This window comes from Octopus bimaculoides, chromosome 14 (genome assembly GCF_046866305.1).
Source record: "Octopus bimaculoides isolate indiv1 chromosome 14, ASM4686630v1, whole genome shotgun sequence".
Taxonomy (NCBI): domain Eukaryota; kingdom Metazoa; phylum Mollusca; class Cephalopoda; order Octopoda; family Octopodidae; genus Octopus; species Octopus bimaculoides.
The window spans coordinates 46,831,583-46,852,092 of record NC_142941.1 but is presented as its reverse complement, the minus strand read 5'-3'; the positions used below and the strand labels follow the sequence as shown (position 1 = coordinate 46,852,092).

Below are 20,510 nucleotides of genomic sequence, written 5' to 3'. Positions count from 1 at the left end.
GTTCTCTCTCTGGCAGCTGCCGACCGCGCAGTTTTCACCCAGCCTGCGTCCGCCCGAATACAGTGCGCTAGGCCGACGGTGCTGCACGCTTTGCGGCTCCACGAACATCAATATCTCTCTCGTCTTCCTTCCTGGCGTCGGCCGGCCAACATCGCCGTCGTCGTCGTCGCCTCCTCCTCGCCTTTCCGGCGCCATCCAGCCGGTTTCGTAAGCCGCGGCCGGGCCCCCTCGCAATCGTCGGCCCTCTAACAGTGCAGCCTCAGCCGAGCAACGAGCAACGAGCAAGTAGAAGCGGCGGCGTCATCAGCGGTGAACGAAGCCCGCAAATCGTTTCCGCTGTCGTTATGCTTCCTTCTCGTTCTCTCTCTGGCAGCTGCCGACCGCGCAGTTTTCACCCAGCCTGCGTCCGCCCGAATACAGTGCGCTAGGCCGACGGTGCTGCACGCTTTGCGGCTCCACGAACATCAATATCTCTCTCGTCTTCCTTCCTGGCGTCGGCCGGCCAACATCGCCGTCGTCGTCGTCGCCTCCTCCTCGCCTTTCCGGCGCCATCCAGCCGGTTTCGTAAGCCGCGGCCGGGCCCCCTCGCAATCGTCGGCCCTCTAACAGTGCAGCCTCAGCCTCAGCCGAGCAACGAGCAAGTAGAAGCGGCGGCGTCATCAGCGGTGAACGAAGCCCGCAAATCGTTTCCGCTGTCGTTATGCTTCCTTCTCGTTCTCTCTCTGGCAGCTGCCGACCGCGCAGTTTTCACCCAGCCAGCGTCCGCCCGAATACAGTGCGCCGCGTCAGATTCGCTCGCTCGCTCGCCCCGCCGACAGCCGCCTGCCCGCCTGTTCGTGCTGTCACCATCGACCGATCGGTATCCTCCTCCTCCTCGCCGACCCGCGGCCTCGTCGACGTCGTCTTCGAGGACCCGGTCAGGTTACGCCGCTGACCTCGTGTCGCGTCGCCGCCGGCGCGGCGGACGGGCTAGTTGTCGCTTCCCGATCCGCCACAGGCGACGCGACGTCACCGAAAGAGAGCGGTGCTGTGTGTTCGTCCCGCTAGACCGGGACGGATCAACAACCGTGGCTTCAACTCCGGGTTTCGCGGCGGTGGTGCCCCCCCCCCGCAATCTCCTCGCGCTCGCCCATCCCGGCATCGTCGTTGCTTTGGCTCGTTCGGCGGCTGCCGACAACGCCGTTTTCGTCATCGCACACACGCTTCTCGTTGACCGCAGCCCGTGCTGTCGCAATCGTTTCGGCTCGCTCGCTTCCCCGCTTGTCGTCCTTCTCGCGTGGCGGCGGCGGCAGCAGCAGCCAGAAACCGCCTCGCTTCTTCAACCCGCACCGGCGCCCGTCCTAGCGCAGCGGCCTGGTGTGCGGCAGTCGGATCGCAAACCGTTTCTACTCGGCGAACTCTTTTTCTTCCGTCTGGCGCGCTTTTCCGCTGCTACAGCAGAGCGGCGGATTAGGACGCGTAACGTACGTACGAACGAACGGCTACCGCAGCAGCAGCGGCGGCCGCGATTTTTCAGGCTCCTCCTCCTCCTCCTCTTCGCTTTCGTTTGCTCTCCGCGCGGCGGCGGCGGCGATGGCAGCAGCGGGACTTCCGCCTCGACATCCGCCTCGACTTCCGCTCTCAGCCGACCGACGCGACGGTGACGCTACTACAGCGACGACGACGACGACGACGATACCTGGTTGATCCTGCCAGTAGTCATATGCTTGTCTCAAAGCTTAAGCCATGCAAGTGTAAGTTCATGCCGTAAACGAATGGTGAAACCGCGAATGGCTCAGGAACCGGACCTAATCCTCGGGACCGTATTCCTCACCGCGAGGAGAGTGGATAACTGTGGCAATTCTAGAGCTAATACATGCAACCGAAGCCGCGATCGCAGGTCGCACCCGGGCGTCGGGCCGAAAAACGGCTTCCGGCAGCAGCAGCGGTCTTCGTCGCCGCAGCGCCTCCGCGTGCTCGGCGTCGTCCCAGCCGCTGCCGGTCGTCGCCGGCGCCCGCTCGGCCGGGTTGGTTCCGGGACTGCTCGCCAGTTCCCGCCGCCGCCGGTCGCGACGATACGGTCGGCCTTCCGCATTGGTCGCGGCGCAAATATTAGACTGAGACCGACGCGTACGGGCCGTCGCAGCAGCCGCCGTCGCCGTGCTTCGCACGCGCGCGGGTCTAGGCGTGCGTCGGCTTCACGCCCCTTCGATTTTGGTGACTCTGGATAACTGTCAGTACGATCGCACGGGCTAGTATCGACTAGCCTTCGCGCGACGGGTCCCCCGCGAGTCCGCCCTATCAACTGTCGACGGCCCGGTAAGTGCCGACCGTGGTGGCAACGGGTAACGGGGAATCAGGGTTCGATTCCGGAGAGGGAGCATGCGAAACGGCTACCACATCCAAGGAAGGCAGCAGGCGCGCAAATTACCCACTCCCGGCACGGGGAGGTAGTGACGAAAAATAACGACGCGGGACTCTGTCGAGGCCCCGCGATCGGAATGAGTACACTTCAAATCCGTTAACGAGGATCGACCGGAGGGCAAGTCTGGTGCCAGCAGCCGCGGTAATTCCAGCTCCGGTAGCGTATATTAAAATTGTTGCGTTTGAAAAGCTCGTAGTCGGAATTCGGGTCTCGAAAACGTGCCCCAGCACGTTCGGGGCGACGGCGCCGTCGCGGGCGTGCCTCGCGCGCGTCCGCTTCGGTCGTCCGTTCGCACTCCCGGCCCTATTCGCCGGTGCGTGCGCGGTCGGGCCGCGGAGCTCTGCGCGCATCGTCGCTGCGACGGTCTCTCCGGTAGCCCGTCACCCGCCTCCGTAGCTTCCGCTTCCGTCCTCTCGGTCGGTCGGTCGGTCGGTCGGCATCGGCACGCGATCGTTCGGCCTCGCCGCCGTCGTCGCTGCTGCCGCCGCCGCCGCCGTCTCCTCCGTCGCTTGCGGCGGTACGCGGTGTTCGGGGGAAACAAACGGGGGTCGAGCGTCGCCCGGGGCATCGCCGCTCGCACGCGTTTCGGTAGCGCGTCCACCTCCCGGTCGTTTCGGCCCGCACGGTTCCTCCGAGGGTGCTCTTCGCCGAGTGTCCGAGGCGGCCGGTACGTTCACTGTGAAAAAATTAGAGTGCTCAGAGCGAGCCCCGCCGGCTTGCATACGAAAAGCATGGAATGATGGAAAATGGCCTCGTCCGCGCGTCATCCGTCGGTCTCCGTTCACGACGAGGCAATGATCGAAGGGAGCGATCGGGGCCACTCGTATTGCGACGTTAGAGGTGAAATTCTTGGATCGTCGCAAGACGCACTGCAGCGACGGCGTGTGGCAAGCACGTTTTCCTCGATCAAGAGCGAAAGTCGGAGGTTCGAAGACGATCAGATACCGTCGTAGTTCCGACCGTAAACGATGCCGACTGGCGCTCCGCCGGCGTTCGCTTCGATGACCCGGCGGGGAGCCTGCGCGGGAAACCATAGTCGGTTCCGGGGGGAGTATGGTTGCAAAACAGAAACTTAAAGGAATTGACGGAAGGGCACCACCAGGAGTGGAGCCTGCGGCTTAATTTGACTCAACACGGGAAAACTCACCCGGTCCGGACACCGGTAGGATTGACAGATCGATAGCTCTTTCTCGATTCGGTGGGTGGTGGTGCATGGCCGTTCTTAGTTGGTGGAGCGATCCGTCTGGTTGATTCCGATAACGAACGAGACTCCGGCCTGCTAACTAGCGCGTCGATTAGTGCTTTTCCGGTAGCGAGGCGGCGCCGAAGCCATCGTCGGTAGCTCCGCGCGCGGCCCGGGCTTGCCGTTGCCGCCGCTCTCCTTCGCGTCCGGCGCTGCGGCCGCGTCCGGCAACTGCCTTCTTAGCAGCCTTTCGTGCTCCGCTCCTCGCGGGTTGGTGTGCGGGTTGGTCTGGGATGGCGGTTCGCACGCGGCGTGGTTGCGGCGTCGGTTGCGGAGCGGCGGCGGTGACCCGGTCGGCTCGGCCCGCGCGAGCCCGGCGGCGGCACGCCGTCGCGCCCGGGCCAGTCGGTTGGCGAACGCAGCGCTTCTTAGAGGGACGGGCGGCAGAAAGCCGCACGAGGCGGAGCGATAACAGGTCTGTGATGCCCTTAGATGTCCGGGGCCGCACGCGCGCTACACTGGAGGTATCAGCGGGCGCGTCTCCCCCGGCCCGAGAGGGTCGGGAAACCTCTGAACCACCTCCCGTGATAGGGATCGGGGCCTGGAACCAACCCCGTGAACGAGGAATTCCCGGTAGGCGCGGGTCATCAGCCCGCGTCGATCACGTCCCTGCCCTTTGTACACACCGCCCGTCGCTACTACCGATCGAACGGTCCGGTGAGGTCCTCGGATCTGGCCGACGAGTTCGCTTACGCGCGGCGGCGTTCCGCGCCGTCGCCGGCGCGTTCTCTGATGGCCCGGAGAAGACGACCGAACCCGATCGCTTAGAGGAAGTAAAAGTCGTAACAAGGTTTCCGTAGGTGAACCTGCGGAAGGATCATTACCGCAGCAGCAGCAGCAGCAGCAGCCCTGCTCCGCTCCTCCGTCTCCTCCTCCTCCTCGCCTTTCCGGCGCCAGCCAGCCGGTTTCGTAAGTCGCGGCCGGGCCCCCTCGCACTCGTCGGCCCTCTAACAGTGCAGCCTCAGCCTCAGCCGAGCAACGAGCAAGTAGAAGCGGCGGCGTCATCAGCGGTGGACGAAGCCCGCAAATCGTTTCCGCTGTCGTTATGCTTCCTTCTCGTTCTCTCTCTGGCAGCTGCCGACCGCGCAGTTTTCACCCAGCCTGCGTCCGCCCGAATACAGTGCGCTAGGCCGACGGTGCTGCACGCTTTGCGGCTCCACGAACCTCAATATCTCTCTCGCCTCCTCCTCCTCCTCCTCGCCTTTCCGGCGCCATCCAGCCGGTTTCGTAAGCCGCGGCCGGGCCCCCTCGCAATCGTCGGCCCTCTAACAGTGCAGCCTCAGCCTCAGCCGAGCAACGAGCAAGTAGAAGCGGCGGCGGCGTCATCAGCGGTGAACGAAGCCCGCAAATCGTTTCCGCTGTCGTTATGCTTCCTTCTCGTTCTCTCTCTGGCAGCTGCCGACCGCGCAGTTTTCACCCAGCCTGCGTCCGCCCGAATACAGCGCGCTAGGCCGACGGTGCTGCACGCTTTGCGGCTCCACGAACATCAATATCTCTCTCGTCTTCCTTCCTGGCGTCGGCCGGCCAACATCGCCGTCGTCGTCGCCTCCTCCTCGCCTTTCCGGCGCCATCCAGCCGGTTTCGTAAGCCGCGGCCGGGCCCCCTCGCAATCGTCGGCCCTCTAACAGTGCAGCCTCAGCCGAGCAACGAGCAACGAGCAAGTAGAAGCGGCGGCGTCATCAGCGGTGAACGAAGCCCGCAAATCGTTTCCGCTGTCGTTATGCTTCCTTCTCGTTCTCTCTCTGGCAGCTGCCGACCGCGCAGTTTTCACCCAGCCTGCGTCCGCCCGAATACAGTGCGCTAGGCCGACGGTGCTGCACGCTTTGCGGCTCCACGAACATCAATATCTCTCTCGTCTTCCTTCCTGGCGTCGGCCGGCCAACATCGCCGTCGTCGTCGTCGCCTCCTCCTCGCCTTTCCGGCGCCATCCAGCCGGTTTCGTAAGCCGCGGCCGGGCCCCCTCGCAATCGTCGGCCCTCTAACAGTGCAGCCTCAGCCTCAGCCGAGCAACGAGCAAGTAGAAGCGGCGGCGTCATCAGCGGTGAACGAAGCCCGCAAATCGTTTCCGCTGTCGTTATGCTTCCTTCTCGTTCTCTCTCTGGCAGCTGCCGACCGCGCAGTTTTCACCCAGCCAGCGTCCGCCCGAATACAGTGCGCCGCGTCAGATTCGCTCGCTCGCTCGCCCCGCCGACAGCCGCCTGCCCGCCTGTTCGTGCTGTCACCATCGACCGATCGGTATCCTCCTCCTCCTCGCCGACCCGCGGCCTCGTCGACGTCGTCTTCGAGGACCCGGTCAGGTTACGCCGCTGACCTCGTGTCGCGTCGCCGCCGGCGCGGCGGACGGGCTAGTTGTCGCTTCCCGATCCGCCACAGGCGACGCGACGTCACCGAAAGAGAGCGGTGCTGTGTGTTCGTCCCGCTAGACCGGGACGGATCAACAACCGTGGCTTCAACTCCGGGTTTCGCGGCGGTGGTGCCCCCCCCCCCCCCCCCGCAATCTCCTCGCGCTCGCCCATCCCGGCATCGTCGTTGCTTTGGCTCGTTCGGCGGCTGCCGACAACGCCGTTTTCGTCATCGCACACACGCTTCTCGTTGACCGCAGCCCGTGCTGTCGCAATCGTTTCGGCTCGCTCGCTTCCCCGCTTGTCGTCCTTCTCGCGTGGCGGCGGCGGCAGCAGCAGCCAGAAACCGCCTCGCTTCTTCAACCCGCACCGGCGCCCGTCCTACCGCAGCGGCCCGGTGTGCGGCAGTCGGATCGCAAACCGTTTCTACTCGGCGAACTCTTTTTCTTCCGTCTGGCGCGCTTTTCCGCTGCTACAGCAGAGCGGCGGATTAGGACGCGTAACGTACGTACGAACGAACGGCTACCGCAGCAGCAGCGGCGGCCGCGATTTTTCAGGCTCCTCCTCCTCCTCCTCTTCGCTTTCGTTTGCTCTCCGCGCGGCGGCGGCGGCGATGGCAGCAGCGGGACTTCCGCCTCGACATCCGCCTCGACTTCCGCTCTCAGCCGACCGACGCGACGGTGACGCTACTACAGCGACGACGACGACGACGACGATACCTGGTTGATCCTGCCAGTAGTCATATGCTTGTCTCAAAGCTTAAGCCATGCAAGTGTAAGTTCATGCCGTAAACGAATGGTGAAACCGCGAATGGCTCAGGAACCGGACCTAATCCTCGGGACCGTATTCCTCACCGCGAGGAGAGTGGATAACTGTGGCAATTCTAGAGCTAATACATGCAACCGAAGCCGCGATCGCAGGTCGCACCCGGGCGTCGGGCCGAAAAACGGCTTCCGGCAGCAGCAGCGGTCTTCGTCGCCGCAGCGCCTCCGCGTGCTCGGCGTCGTCCCAGCCGCTGCCGGTCGTCGCCGGCGCCCGCTCGGCCGGGTTGGTTCCGGGACTGCTCGCCAGTTCCCGCCGCCGCCGGTCGCGACGATACGGTCGGCCTTCCGCATTGGTCGCGGCGCAAATATTAGACTGAGACCGACGCGTACGGGCCGTCGCAGCAGCCGCCGTCGCCGTGCTTCGCACGCGCGCGGGTCTAGGCGTGCGTCGGCTTCACGCCCCTTCGATTTTGGTGACTCTGGATAACTGTCAGTACGATCGCACGGGCTAGTATCGACTAGCCTTCGCGCGACGGGTCCCCCGCGAGTCCGCCCTATCAACTGTCGACGGCCCGGTAAGTGCCGACCGTGGTGGCAACGGGTAACGGGGAATCAGGGTTCGATTCCGGAGAGGGAGCATGCGAAACGGCTACCACATCCAAGGAAGGCAGCAGGCGCGCAAATTACCCACTCCCGGCACGGGGAGGTAGTGACGAAAAATAACGACGCGGGACTCTGTCGAGGCCCCGCGATCGGAATGAGTACACTTCAAATCCGTTAACGAGGATCGACCGGAGGGCAAGTCTGGTGCCAGCAGCCGCGGTAATTCCAGCTCCGGTAGCGTATATTAAAATTGTTGCGTTTGAAAAGCTCGTAGTCGGAATTCGGGTCTCGAAAACGTGCCCCAGCACGTTCGGGGCGACGGCGCCGTCGCGGGCGTGCCTCGCGCGCGTCCGCTTCGGTCGTCCGTTCGCACTCCCGGCCCTATTCGCCGGTGCGTGCGCGGTCGGGCCGCGGAGCTCTGCGCGCATCGTCGCTGCGACGGTCTCTCCGGTAGCCCGTCACCCGCCTCCGTAGCTTCCGCTTCCGTCCTCTCGGTCGGTCGGTCGGTCGGTCGGCATCGGCACGCGATCGTTCGGCCTCGCCGCCGTCGTCGCTGCTGCCGCCGCCGCCGCCGTCTCCTCCGTCGCTTGCGGCGGTACGCGGTGTTCGGGGGAAACAAACGGGGGTCGAGCGTCGCCCGGGGCATCGCCGCTCGCACGCGTTTCGGTAGCGCGTCCACCTCCCGGTCGTTTCGGCCCGCACGGTTCCTCCGAGGGTGCTCTTCGCCGAGTGTCCGAGGCGGCCGGTACGTTCACTGTGAAAAAATTAGAGTGCTCAGAGCGAGCCCCGCCGGCTTGCATACGAAAAGCATGGAATGATGGAAAATGGCCTCGTCCGCGCGTCATCCGTCGGTCTCCGTTCACGACGAGGCAATGATCGAAGGGAGCGATCGGGGCCACTCGTATTGCGACGTTAGAGGTGAAATTCTTGGATCGTCGCAAGACGCACTGCAGCGACGGCGTGTGGCAAGCACGTTTTCCTCGATCAAGAGCGAAAGTCGGAGGTTCGAAGACGATCAGATACCGTCGTAGTTCCGACCGTAAACGATGCCGACTGGCGCTCCGCCGGCGTTCGCTTCGATGACCCGGCGGGGAGCCTGCGCGGGAAACCATAGTCGGTTCCGGGGGGAGTATGGTTGCAAAACAGAAACTTAAAGGAATTGACGGAAGGGCACCACCAGGAGTGGAGCCTGCGGCTTAATTTGACTCAACACGGGAAAACTCACCCGGTCCGGACACCGGTAGGATTGACAGATCGATAGCTCTTTCTCGATTCGGTGGGTGGTGGTGCATGGCCGTTCTTAGTTGGTGGAGCGATCCGTCTGGTTGATTCCGATAACGAACGAGACTCCGGCCTGCTAACTAGCGCGTCGATTAGTGCTTTTCCGGTAGCGAGGCGGCGCCGAAGCCATCGTCGGTAGCTCCGCGCGCGGCCCGGGCTTGCCGTTGCCGCCGCTCTCCTTCGCGTCCGGCGCTGCGGCCGCGTCCGGCAACTGCCTTCTTAGCAGCCTTTCGTGCTCCGCTCCTCGCGGGTTGGTGTGCGGGTTGGTCTGGGATGGCGGTTCGCACGCGGCGTGGTTGCGGCGTCGGTTGCGGAGCGGCGGCGGTGACCCGGTCGGCTCGGCCCGCGCGAGCCCGGCGGCGGCACGCCGTCGCGCCCGGGCCAGTCGGTTGGCGAACGCAGCGCTTCTTAGAGGGACGGGCGGCAGAAAGCCGCACGAGGCGGAGCGATAACAGGTCTGTGATGCCCTTAGATGTCCGGGGCCGCACGCGCGCTACACTGGAGGTATCAGCGGGCGCGTCTCCCCCGGCCCGAGAGGGTCGGGAAACCTCTGAACCACCTCCCGTGATAGGGATCGGGGCCTGGAACCAACCCCGTGAACGAGGAATTCCCGGTAGGCGCGGGTCATCAGCCCGCGACGATCACGTCCCTGCCCTTTGTACACACCGCCCGTCGCTACTACCGATCGAACGGTCCGGTGAGGTCCTCGGATCTGGCCGACGAGTTCGCTTACGCGCGGCGGCGTTCCGCGCCGTCGCCGGCGCGTTCTCTGATGGCCCGGAGAAGACGACCGAACCCGATCGCTTAGAGGAAGTAAAAGTCGTAACAAGGTTTCCGTAGGTGAACCTGCGGAAGGATCATTACCGCAGCAGCAGCAGCAGCCCTGCTCCGCTCCTCCGTCTCCTCCTCCTCCTCCTCGCCTTTCCGGCGCCAGCCAGCCGGTTTCGTAAGTCGCGGCCGGGCCCCCTCGCACTCGTCGGCCCTCTAACAGTGCAGCCTCAGCCTCAGCCGAGCAACGAGCAAGTAGAAGCGGCGTCATCAGCGGTGGACGAAGCCCGCAAATCGTTTCCGCTGTCGTTATGCTTCCTTCTCGTTCTCTCTCTGGCAGCTGCCGACCGCGCAGTTTTCACCCAGCCTGCGTCCGCCCGAATACAGTGCGCTAGGCCGACGGTGCTGCACGCTTTGCGGCTCCACGAACCTCAATATCTCTCTCGCCTCCTCCTCCTCCTCGCCTTTCCGGCGCCATCCAGCCGGTTTCGTAAGCCGCGGCCGGGCCCCCTCGCAATCGTCGGCCCTCTAACAGTGCAGCCTCAGCCTCAGCCGAGCAACGAGCAAGTAGAAGCGGCGGCGTCATCAGCGGTGAACGAAGCCCGCAAATCGTTTCCGCTGTCGTTATGCTTCCTTCTCGTTCTCTCTCTGGCAGCTGCCGACCGCGCAGTTTTCACCCAGCCTGCGTCCGCCCGAATACAGTGCGCTAGGCCGACGGTGCTGCACGCTTTGCGGCTCCACGAACATCAATATCTCTCTCGTCTTCCTTCCTGGCGTCGGCCGGCCAACATCGCCGTCGTCGTCGCCTCCTCCTCGCCTCCTCCTCGCCTCCTCCTCGCCTCCTCCTCGCCTTTCCGGCGCCATCCAGCCGGTTTCGTAAGCCGCGGCCGGGCCCCCTCGCAATCGTCGGCCCTCTAACAGTGCAGCCTCAGCCTCAGCCGAGCAACGAGCAAGTAGAAGCGGCGGCGTCATCAGCGGTGAACGAAGCCCGCAAATCGTTTCCGCTGTCGTTATGCTTCCTTCTCGTTCTCTCTCTGGCAGCTGCCGACCGCGCAGTTTTCACCCAGCCTGCGTCCGCCCGAATACAGTGCGCTAGGCCGACGGTGCTGCACGCTTTGCGGCTCCACGAACATCAATATCTCTCTCGTCTTCCTTCCTGGCGTCGGCCGGCCAACATCGCCGTCGTCGCCGTCGTCGCCTCCTCCTCGCCTTTCCGGCGCCATCCAGCCGGTTTCGTAAGCCGCGGCCGGGCCCCCTCGCAATCGTCGGCCCTCTAACAGTGCAGCCTCAGCCTCAGCCGAGCAACGAGCAAGTAGAAGCGGCGGCGTCATCAGCGGTGAACGAAGCCCGCAAATCGTTTCCGCTGTCGTTATGCTTCCTTCTCGTTCTCTCTCTGGCAGCTGCCGACCGCGCAGTTTTCACCCAGCCTGCGTCCGCCCGAATACAGTGCGCTAGGCCGACGGTGCTGCACGCTTTGCGGCTCCACGAACATCAATATCTCTCTCGTCTTCCTTCCTGGCGTCGGCCGGCCAACATCGCCGTCGTCGCCGTCGCCTCCTCCTCGCCTTTCCGGCGCCATCCAGCCGGTTTCGTAAGCCGCGGCCGGGCCCCCTCGCAATCGTCGGCCCTCTAACAGTGCAGCCTCAGCCTCAGCCGAGCAACGAGCAAGTAGAAGCGGCGGCGTCATCAGCGGTGAACGAAGCCCGCAAGTCGTTATGCTTCCTTCTCGTTCTCTCTCTGGCAGCTGCCGACCGCGCAGTTTTCACCCAGCCTGCGTCCGCCCGAATACAGTGCGCTAGGCCGACGGTGCTGCACGCTTTGCGGCTCCACGAACATCAATATCTCTCTCGTCTTCCTTCCTGGCGTCGGCCGGCCAACATCGCCCTCGTCGTCGCCTCCTCCTCGCCTTTCCGGCGCCATCCAGCCGGTTTCGTAAGCCGCGGCCGGGCCCCCTCGCAATCGTCGGCCCTCTAACAGTGCAGCCTCAGCCTCAGCCGAGCAACGAGCAAGTAGAAGCGGCGGCGTCATCAGCGGTGAACGAAGCCCGCAAGTCGTTATGCTTCCTTCTCGTTCTCTCTCTGGCAGCTGCCGACCGCGCAGTTTTCACCCAGCCTGCGTCCGCCCGAATACAGTGCGCTAGGCCGACGGTGCTGCACGCTTTGCTGCTCCACGAACATCAATATCTCTCTCGTCTTCCTTCCTTTCCTCGCCTCCGCGTCGGCCAGCATCAGCAGTGCTGGTAGGCGTAGTAGTAGTAGTAGTAGTAGTAGCAAATACCGAAACCCTGGACGGGGGATCACTCGGCTCGTCCGTCGATGAAGAGCGCGGCTATCCGCGTGAACTGATGCGAATTGCAGGACTCAGTGAACATCGACACCTCGAACGCACATTGCGGCCCCGGGATCCCATCGTCCCGGGGCCCCGTCCGGTCGAGAGGCGGTCACGACACGAAAAAGCCGTCCGCCGTTGCAGCAGCAGCAGCAGCAGCGGCGGGGAGTCGGGAGTCGCAGGAAAGGGCGCGCGCCGTGGAAGCGGGCGGGCAGCGTGAACAGCTCGCCTTTCGTTCTCGCTACTGCTTCTGCTTCCGGCACGACTAGCGAGCGCGCGCCGCTCGATCCTCCGTCTCCCGCAATGCCAGACCGTCATCGCTGCGACACCTGCCACGGAGCGGCCGACATGTGCAGTAGCAGCAGGGAACGCACCGTCCGCCGTTCGTGCGCACTCTTCTGCCTGCCGCCCTCGCCGTCGTTGCCTCCTCTTATTACTCCGTGGCGGCCGTTGCCGCCGCCGCCGCCGCCGCAGCCGTCTGCATCTTCGGTCGGTGTTCGCTCTGTGGATCTCGTTTGCGAGCGTTCGTGCAGGCCATCGAAGACGACGACGACGACGACGACGACGACGACGACGACGACGACGAATCGAATGCGGTTTGCCGCAGCGACGACTTTTTTTTTTTTCTAAGCTGCCCTCGACTCGGACGAGACTACCCGCCGAACTTAAGCATATCGCTAAGCGGAGGAAAAGAAACCAACCGGGATTCCCTAAGTAACGGCGAGTGAACCGGGAGAAGCCCAACGCCGAATCTCGTCGGCCGCGCCGGTCGTCGAGAGCTGTGGCGCAAGGGTCGTACACGGTCGATCGTTTCGCCCGGCTAGGTTCGGAGTCCCCTCGATCGGGGCTGCCCAGAGCGGGTGCCAGGCCCATTCGGAGCCGGCGGCGATCGGCGGTGTTTCTTTTCGGCCCGAGAGTCGGGTTGCTTGGGAACGCAGCCCAAAGCGGGTGGTAAGCTCCATCCAAGGCTAAATACGGGGACGAGTCCGATAGCCGACAAGTACCGCGAGGGAAAGTTGAAAAGAACTTTGGAGAGAGAGTTCAAGAGACCGTGAAACCGCCCAGGGGTAAACGGGTAGGACCGCTCACCGCGATCGCGAGGGGACTCAGTCCGCTGCCACTTTCACCCCCGCCTCCTAAGGCGCCGTCGTCGCCGACGAACGCGTCGGTGGCGGCCGCTCGTTTCCGCGGGCGGTCGTCTGCCGCCTCGTCGGCGCTCGATTTCCGTGGCGCCGGCATCGGACGCACTTCCCCTCCGATCCGTCGTCGCGACCCGTTCCCGTCGGGCCGGTAGGCGCGCGGCGTCCGCAGGTCGCAGACGAGCGCCTCGGCGTCCGGAACCCGTTCACGCGGGGACCGACCGGCGTCGGGATCCACGCGCTTCTCTCGACCGGGCCCGTCGCTCCACGAAAGCGCAGGCACGGCTAACCGACGGAGACGGGCTAACGCACCTCGCCCTCAGCACTCACGACGCAGCGAGTCGCGAAAGCGACGCGGCCGCCCGCCTGCACCTTCTTCTTCTTCTACTACTTCTTCTACTTGCTCCTCGTCTTTGCGCGTGGTGCTACAGCAGCAGGAGCGGTGGTGGTTGTTGGAGGAGTCGGCGGGATCGCCCGAAAAGCCGCCCGCTGCTGCCGGTCAGCGACGAGCATCGGCAACCTACCCGACCCGTCTTGAAACACGGACCGAGGAGTCCCAGTCGACTGCGAGTCGTTGGAGCCTTTCACTTTGCGAACTCCGACGGCACAGCGAAAGCGAGAACGTGACACGTCGCCGCTCGGGGGAAGGGAGTTGGGCCGCTGTCGCAGCAGCCGCCGCAGTTGCTGCCGCCGTCGTCTAATCTCGTCGGTTGCTGCAGCATCAGCGGTGGTGGTGGCGGCGGCTCGCTTCTTTTTTTGTAACACGCGGCGTTTCGAAGCATCGTTCCCGGGTCGGGCCCGCGCGTTCGCGCTCGAAAGCGCGCGTTCCCGCTCCGACTCAGGTGTAGCAGGCGGCCGGGGACCCGAAAGATGGCGATCCACGCCCGGTCGGGACGAAGCCAGAGGAAACTCTGGTGGAAGTCCGAAGCGCCTCTGACGTGCAAATCGATCGTCGGAACCGGGTGTAGGGGCGAAAGACCAATCGAGCCGTCTAGTAGCTGGTTCCCTCCGAAGTTTCCCTCAGGATAGCTGGCGCCAGCAGGAGAACGACACGCAATTCCGTCCGGTAAAGCGAACGACTGGAGGCCCCGGGGACGTTGACGGCCTCGATCTACTCTCGAACTCGGAACGGGCGAAACGGGCCGCGCTACTCCTCTCCCGAACGGAGGCGGCCGTTTACGAATCGTTGGGAATAATGATAATTATTTTGCGCGTTTCTTGCGACGAATGCACGGTGCCAAGTGGGCCACTTTTGGTAAGCAGAACTGGTGATGTGGGATGAACCGAACGTCCGGCTAAGGTGCCCTACGCTTCGCCCATTAGATCCCCGAAAGGGTGTCGGTCGATATAGACAGCAGGACGGTGGCCACGGAAGTCGGAATCCGCTCAGGAGTGTGTAACAACTTACCTGCCGAATCGACCGGCCCCGAAAATGGATGGCGCTGGAGCGAGCGACCGATGCCGGACCGGCCGGGCGACAGGTTGCGCGATCGCCGGCGAGGCGACTTTCCGATGCCCGGTCGAGTAGGAGGGCGCCGCGGCGTGCATGGAAGCCGCGGGCGCGAGCCCGGGTGAAGCCGACCGCGGGTGCAGATCTCGGTGGTAGTAGCAAATATTCGAACGAGACCTTCGAAGACCGAAGTGGAGAAGGGTTCCGTGCCAACGGCGGTCGAGCACGGGTCAGTCGGTCCTAAGAAGCGGGCGAAAGCTTCCACGAAAGGCGCCGGATCCGTCACGAAAGCGGTTGTAGCAAATATAATAGCAGCAGCAGATGCGGCCGGCCTCGCATCGAAAGGGAATCGGGTTAATATTCCCGAACCCGAACTCGGAGAGTGCTCGTCCGGCGGTGGGAACGCGGCGCGCCGCTCTTAGTAGCGCGTTTGTCGTCGAAGCCGGCGGTCGGGCGAAGCAGCGGCAACGCAAGCGAGCCCGGAGACGTTGCCGGGAGCCCCGGGAAGAGTTCTCTCTTCTTCGTAAAGGACCGCGTCCGTGGAATCGGCTCGTCCGGAGATACGGATATGGTACCTGTAGAGCGCCGCGTCTCGGGCGGCGTCCGGTGCGCTCTCGGCGGCCCTGGAAAATCCGGGTCCGTAACGATTCGCAGCTCTCGAGTCGGTCCGTACCCACCATCCGCAGCAGGTCTCCAAGGTGTACAGCCTCTCGTCGATAGCGCCAATGTAGGTAAGGGAAGTCGGCAAAATGGATCCGTACCTTCGGAAGAAGGATTGGCTCCGAGGACCGGGTCGGTCGGGCCGTGTGTGTCGCTGCGCTCCCGCGCGGCGGTTGCTTCGCCGTTCGCTCGGCGTCGCGCTGCTGCAGCGGGCGCCGGAACACGTCTTCACGCGAAGCGGCGGATCGGTACGGGGCTGTAGCGTTGGCGTCGGACTCGGCATCTCGGGCGCCTTTCCGGCCGTCGTTTGCGCCGCCTTCCGTGGCGGCGGGCAACTCGCTTCGTGTCGGTGTGCGGTCGCGCCTTCGGTCAACGGGAGTTGGCGGCTTCTTCGTCGGGTAGGAAAGTCGGTTGGTCGGTCGGTCGGTCGGTCGCGTGCGGCATAGTCGTCAGCACGTCGCGTCCTCGCGGCGGAAAGCGGTGGTTGTCGCCGCGTCGGTCCTCCTCTTCCTCCTCCTCCTCCTCCTCTCGCACGCGCGGCCTTCTCTCGCGTCGGCGTTCCGCACCTCCCGACGCGCGGTCGGATGTCGGCGCGCGGCGGTTTCATACGGGGCGCCCGGGGCGTAGTGGGCGCGAACAACACGGCTCCACACCCGAGACGCCGTGGAGCGACACGGCTTTGGGCTCGCCGTCGCGTCGGTGCTCGCGGCCCTCTGTTCCCGCCTTGCGTGGGGTCGTGCGGTCGTTGCACCGCGACGCGCGGCAGGCGTTCGGCCGGCGGCGAACGGTCGACTCGGAACTGGTACGGACCGGGGGAATCCGACTGTCTAATTAAAACAGAGCATCGCGTAGCCGGCCGAGCCGCACAGACGCGATGTGATTTCTGCCCAGTGCTCTGAATGTCAAAGTGAAGAAATTCAACCAAGCGCGGGTAAACGGCGGGAGTAACTATGACTCTCTTTCGTGGGGCCTGTTGGCTGTGATCTGCTGGGACTCAGCGGGCAGACTCACTTACCGTGATACGCTTTAGGGTGAGGTCCGGTTTGTTGGAGCCCGCTGTTTTTTACTCGGTAGATGGATGCACCACCAGGTAGGCCCGGTACGTTATGATCTTCTGGGACTCAGTGGGCAGACTCACTTACTGTGACATACCTTGTGGTTTAGTCCGGTTTGTTGGAGCCCACTGTTTTTTACTCAGTTGATGGATGCACTGCCGGGCTTCACCCTTATGGACACTACCTTGGCGTGGTGAAAGAGCTTACGTCCGTGTGGGGTTGCATGCTGGATAGATCAGGTATCATGCCAGATATATGCCCCCACATTGGACAAACTAAACGTGTCCGTTGTTTCCTCAAAGCGGTGCCATTTTATTGGTGAGGACCATGTAGTGCATGGGTGATCCTGATTAGGGAGGTATAGGCCTCCTTGCTAGGGGTGGTGGACTACCGTTAGTCTGCCGTCTAGTTGTCCCGCGTTATCTATTAATAGATTAACCCGTCTGTGTTGACTGTCGTAGGGTGTAGTGCTATGGAGTTCCCAGCTGGGCGAATAGTCTTTCATTGTCTCGACTTAGATTAGATGGGGGGCCCTCAAATGGGGGGGGCCCTTTATGATCTATTGGTGTTTGATTGGTTGGTTCCAAAGTTTGATTGGTCGGGTCCCTCAATAGGGGGGTCCTGTCGCTTAGGATTCGATGATTGTCTTAGCGCCCGGTTGGTAAAGCCTGGCGTGTTGTTGCTCGTGCTGGTATGGATTTAGAAACCTGGTGAAATGTGAAAGCTTGCTACCATGGGGCGGGTAGACAAGCTTGCTACCATGGGGCAAGTGGCCACACCGCCAGGATGTCTGATAAAAAGGACTTGGCTGAAATCTATTGCTAGCATTGGGTGTATGCGTTGCCGGGTTGAACCTTCTGTGGCCTGCATTTCTGTGGCTAGTTGATTAGTCGGAGGGCATTCTGTTCGGCTAGAGTGATGGTGGTCTATCTTCCTGGTAGGGTTTGGCCTTATGCCTCCCGTAAGTATAACTTGATCAGTTTTGCCCGTATACTCATGGTAATTGCCGTACCATAATCATGAATAATAATAATAAGATTGAAAACATACGGCAGCCAGGCGCCGTAAATCTGGTGGCCCGTGGGTCCGGGGCGGGGCCCGCAGGTCAGGCTGAGCATGATAACCAAACAGGCTTGGCCGTACAGCTACCTTCCCCTGTTGTGGATAATGGACCATCTCCGCAGCATGGTATGATTAGTGGTCCTACTGGTAACAACTGGAACGGCGACGGGGGTGTTAATAAGCTCCCGTCGCTGATATATGAAAAAAAAAGAGACGGACTGTTCAGGTTAATTTATCCGACTCATACGCTAGTGGTGAAGGGGACACAGCTTCCTAAAGAACTTGCTCAGGATTCCCTCCATGACATCCACTCTCTTATTTTAGAAGTGGATCGAGAGGTTGAGAATGGGATATTATATCCCACTCCTGCAGGAAGCGAATTTTCGCTCCCTATCCCATGCGGATCATGCTCTATGGCCTGTCCGCTATGTCCTCAGCGTTTTTCTTCTCCCCGTCGCTGGGGAGAACATTTAGAAGGTAGACATGGTATAAAGCCTGTCTACAAATGCAGTAAGTGTGACAGGGAAAGCGGACACCTACATTCGATGAGGTGTCACGCTGGCAAATGTAATGCCCTATCTCGAGCCTCAAGTCCCGTCAGACTCCCGTTTAAGTGTGACCACTGCAGCCGTTCTTTTTTGACGGCTGTAGGCCGATCCCAGCACGAACGTCACAAGCATCCTGTGGCTGCTAATCAGCGCAGGATAGCTGCTCACAAAGCTGAGCTAGCGAAAAAGCGTGCGGATCGGGCAGCCGCTGCCGAGGCAACAGGCCGAAGACGCAGAGGCTGTTGGTCAGATGAGGAAATAGCGGTCCTCGTCAAGAAGGAGGCCGAACTTGTAGAGGCAGGTGTAAGATACATAAACGTAGAGATAGCACGATTCTTGCCGAATAAAACATGTAAACAAGTAGGGTCAAAAAGAGCAGACCTGGCCAAAAGGGCCCGTAAGGGTCATCAAGGGTCGGGTCTGCATGATAATAGTTCCCTGTCGCAAAGAGAGGTGCAATCCTCCCCCCAAGTGGAGTGGAGAGATCGATTCCTTGATGCGGCCAGTCCTGGGCATACCCGCTGGTCAGCAGTTTTCTGCGAGGCCCAATTGGAACTCGTGGAGGACGGGTCAGCGACTGCCTGGGACAATTTTGTTCGAAAAGTTGAGGACTGGCTAGAGCATAATAAATCACGCAGGGAGAACACTACTAGCGTTAGAAGTCAAAGAGGGTTAGTGAACAGTCCTAATTTTAGGAGGCAAGGCAAACGTAGAAGCTTTGCCATAGCACAGAACTTATACAAGACTAAGAAGAAGAGGCTCCTTGCAAGGATATTGGAGGAGGACATAGATCAGGGCTGCCCAATCCCTCTATATTCTATAGAGGAATTTTATGGGCAAAGATTCTCGACACCAGGCCCTGAGGTGGATCTCTCTGACTACCCTTCTTCCTCCATAGTGGATAGTGTTCCTATTTTGAAACCATTTTCGATGGAGGAGATAAAGGTTAGTCGTAGAAAGATGGATGCCACCTCGGCGGCGGGCCCTGATGGTCTCACTGTTGGTGATATTAAAGCAGTGGACCCATCCGTCCTAGCTAATATCTGCAATTGCATGTTGCTGGCCGGGAAGATACCCGACGTCCTGAAGCGAGGTAGATCCGTCCTCGTATCAAAGAGGGCGGATGATCCTTATGATCTTACCAATTGGCGACCATTAACGATATGCTCCGCGGTATATCGACTTTTTAGTAAGATGATCGCCAAACGTATGCTTCAGGTAACTCCCCTTAACCCGATACAAAGAGGGTTTATCCAGGCCGATGGCTGCAGTGAGAATTCATTTCTCCTGCGTCAGCTTGTCGGTCGAGCGATGGGGAGACCAGCACGACTGAGAATACCGCGGCTAGAAGTGGCCTTCATGGATCTCGCCAAGGCCTTCGATACAGTCTCGCACTCTTTAATGTATGCGGGACTACGGAGACTTGGTTTTCACGAGCATGTAATAGTGCTCGTGAAGGGGATCTATGAAAGTAGCACAACTAGATTCTCAGTAGGAGGACAGGTTAGTGAGCCCATTGCGATTCGCCGGGGTGTTAGACAGGGGGACGCGCTCTCGCCGATCCTCTTCAACATTGCCATTGATCCGCTGCTAGATTCATTATCTACCAGCGGGGATTTGCGTGTGGAGGGGATCCGGATGGATGGAATTGCGTACGCAGACGACTTGGCTCTGGTCGCGGCGACGCGTGAGGGTCTCCAGGCGCTAGTTAATAGATGCTTGGGGTTCTTCCGCAAGGTCGGACTTGGGCTTAATGTCGGAAAGTGTGCGTGGTTCTCCATCCGTGGCTTGAGTAAGACCTTCCTAGTCAACGATAGCACCCCGCCGGGTATCGATGGGTTCACTATTAAGTCAGTAGAACCAGGGGAGAAAGTATCATACCTAGGTGTAGATATTCCCACGTGGAATCTTAACTCGAATCGGGAGTTTAATTTCGATTCAGTGGAGCAAGTGTCACTAGATATCGATAGGATTAATAGTGCTCCGCTGAAACCCCGACAGAAATTCCTCTTACTGCAGCAACTGTATCTGCCGAGACTTTTTTATAGTCTTGTGCAGATGCTGCCATCGAGAGGAATTCTCGAGAGGCTTGACACGGCCATCCGCGTGGGAGCTAGGAAAATGTTACATCTCCCTGAAACTACATCCTCTTCTTTCCTTTACTGCAGCCGGCGTGATGGCGGGTTAAGCCTTCACCAAATGGTAAGACTTGTACCAAAATGTGTCATCCGCCGAAATCTTCGCCTGCTGACCTCGGGGTATGTCTCAGTTAGAAAAGTTGCGGATTCTGCAGGATTAGCCGAACAGAACCAGCAACTGATAGTTTCCTTCAATTTGCCGTTGTTACCTGAGGGCGCGACCGAATATGACCCTGATATCCGGCTGATTCATACCCATAAATGGGCGGCTCAGCCGGTGCATGGTGTCTGTGCGGTGGCGTACCGAGGGGATACAATTGGCAATAGCTGGATCAGTAGGCCGGGTAGGATTACTGAGGGGTGCTACTTAGGTTTGCTTAAGATGCGCTCCAATGTATACCCTACCCGTGAAACTCTGACACGTGGGTCAAGAGGTGATTCCACATGTCCGAGATGTAGATTAGGAGCTGAGACTTTATCCCATGTCAGTGGAGTATGTGTGGCTCTTAAAGCACCACGACTTGCCAGACATAATAAAATATGTAATCTGGTAGCGAAAGAGGCTGTAGATCATGGCTGGAGTGTCAGTGTGGAGCCTTCTTACATATTAAGAGGCTCCAGGCTGATACCTGATCTGGTGTTTAGCTGTCCGGAGAAAGTTGTAGTCGTTGATGTGACTGTCCGATTGGAGCAGGGAAATGCCTTGAGAGAGGCATATCTTGAGA

The 20,510-nt window shown here is 61.2% G+C and overlaps 1 non-coding gene and 3 pseudogenes across 1 annotated transcript; all 4 read left to right on the top strand.

Moving 5' to 3' along the window:
* Positions 1-1,675: 1,675 nt before the first annotated feature.
* LOC149132716 (small subunit ribosomal RNA) lies at positions 1,676-4,470 on the top strand (annotated as a pseudogene).
* Positions 4,471-6,705: 2,235 nt separating this feature from the next.
* LOC149132715 (small subunit ribosomal RNA) lies at positions 6,706-9,500 on the top strand (annotated as a pseudogene).
* Positions 9,501-11,685: 2,185 nt separating this feature from the next.
* LOC149132714 (5.8S ribosomal RNA) lies at positions 11,686-11,844 on the top strand. Its single transcript, XR_016244397.1, has one exon. It is a non-coding gene; the product is annotated as a 5.8S ribosomal RNA (ribosomal RNA).
* A 521-nt stretch (positions 11,845-12,365) lies between these two features.
* The window catches only part of LOC149132713 (large subunit ribosomal RNA), a 10,212-nt pseudogene continuing 2,067 nt past the window's right edge, over positions 12,366-20,510 (top strand).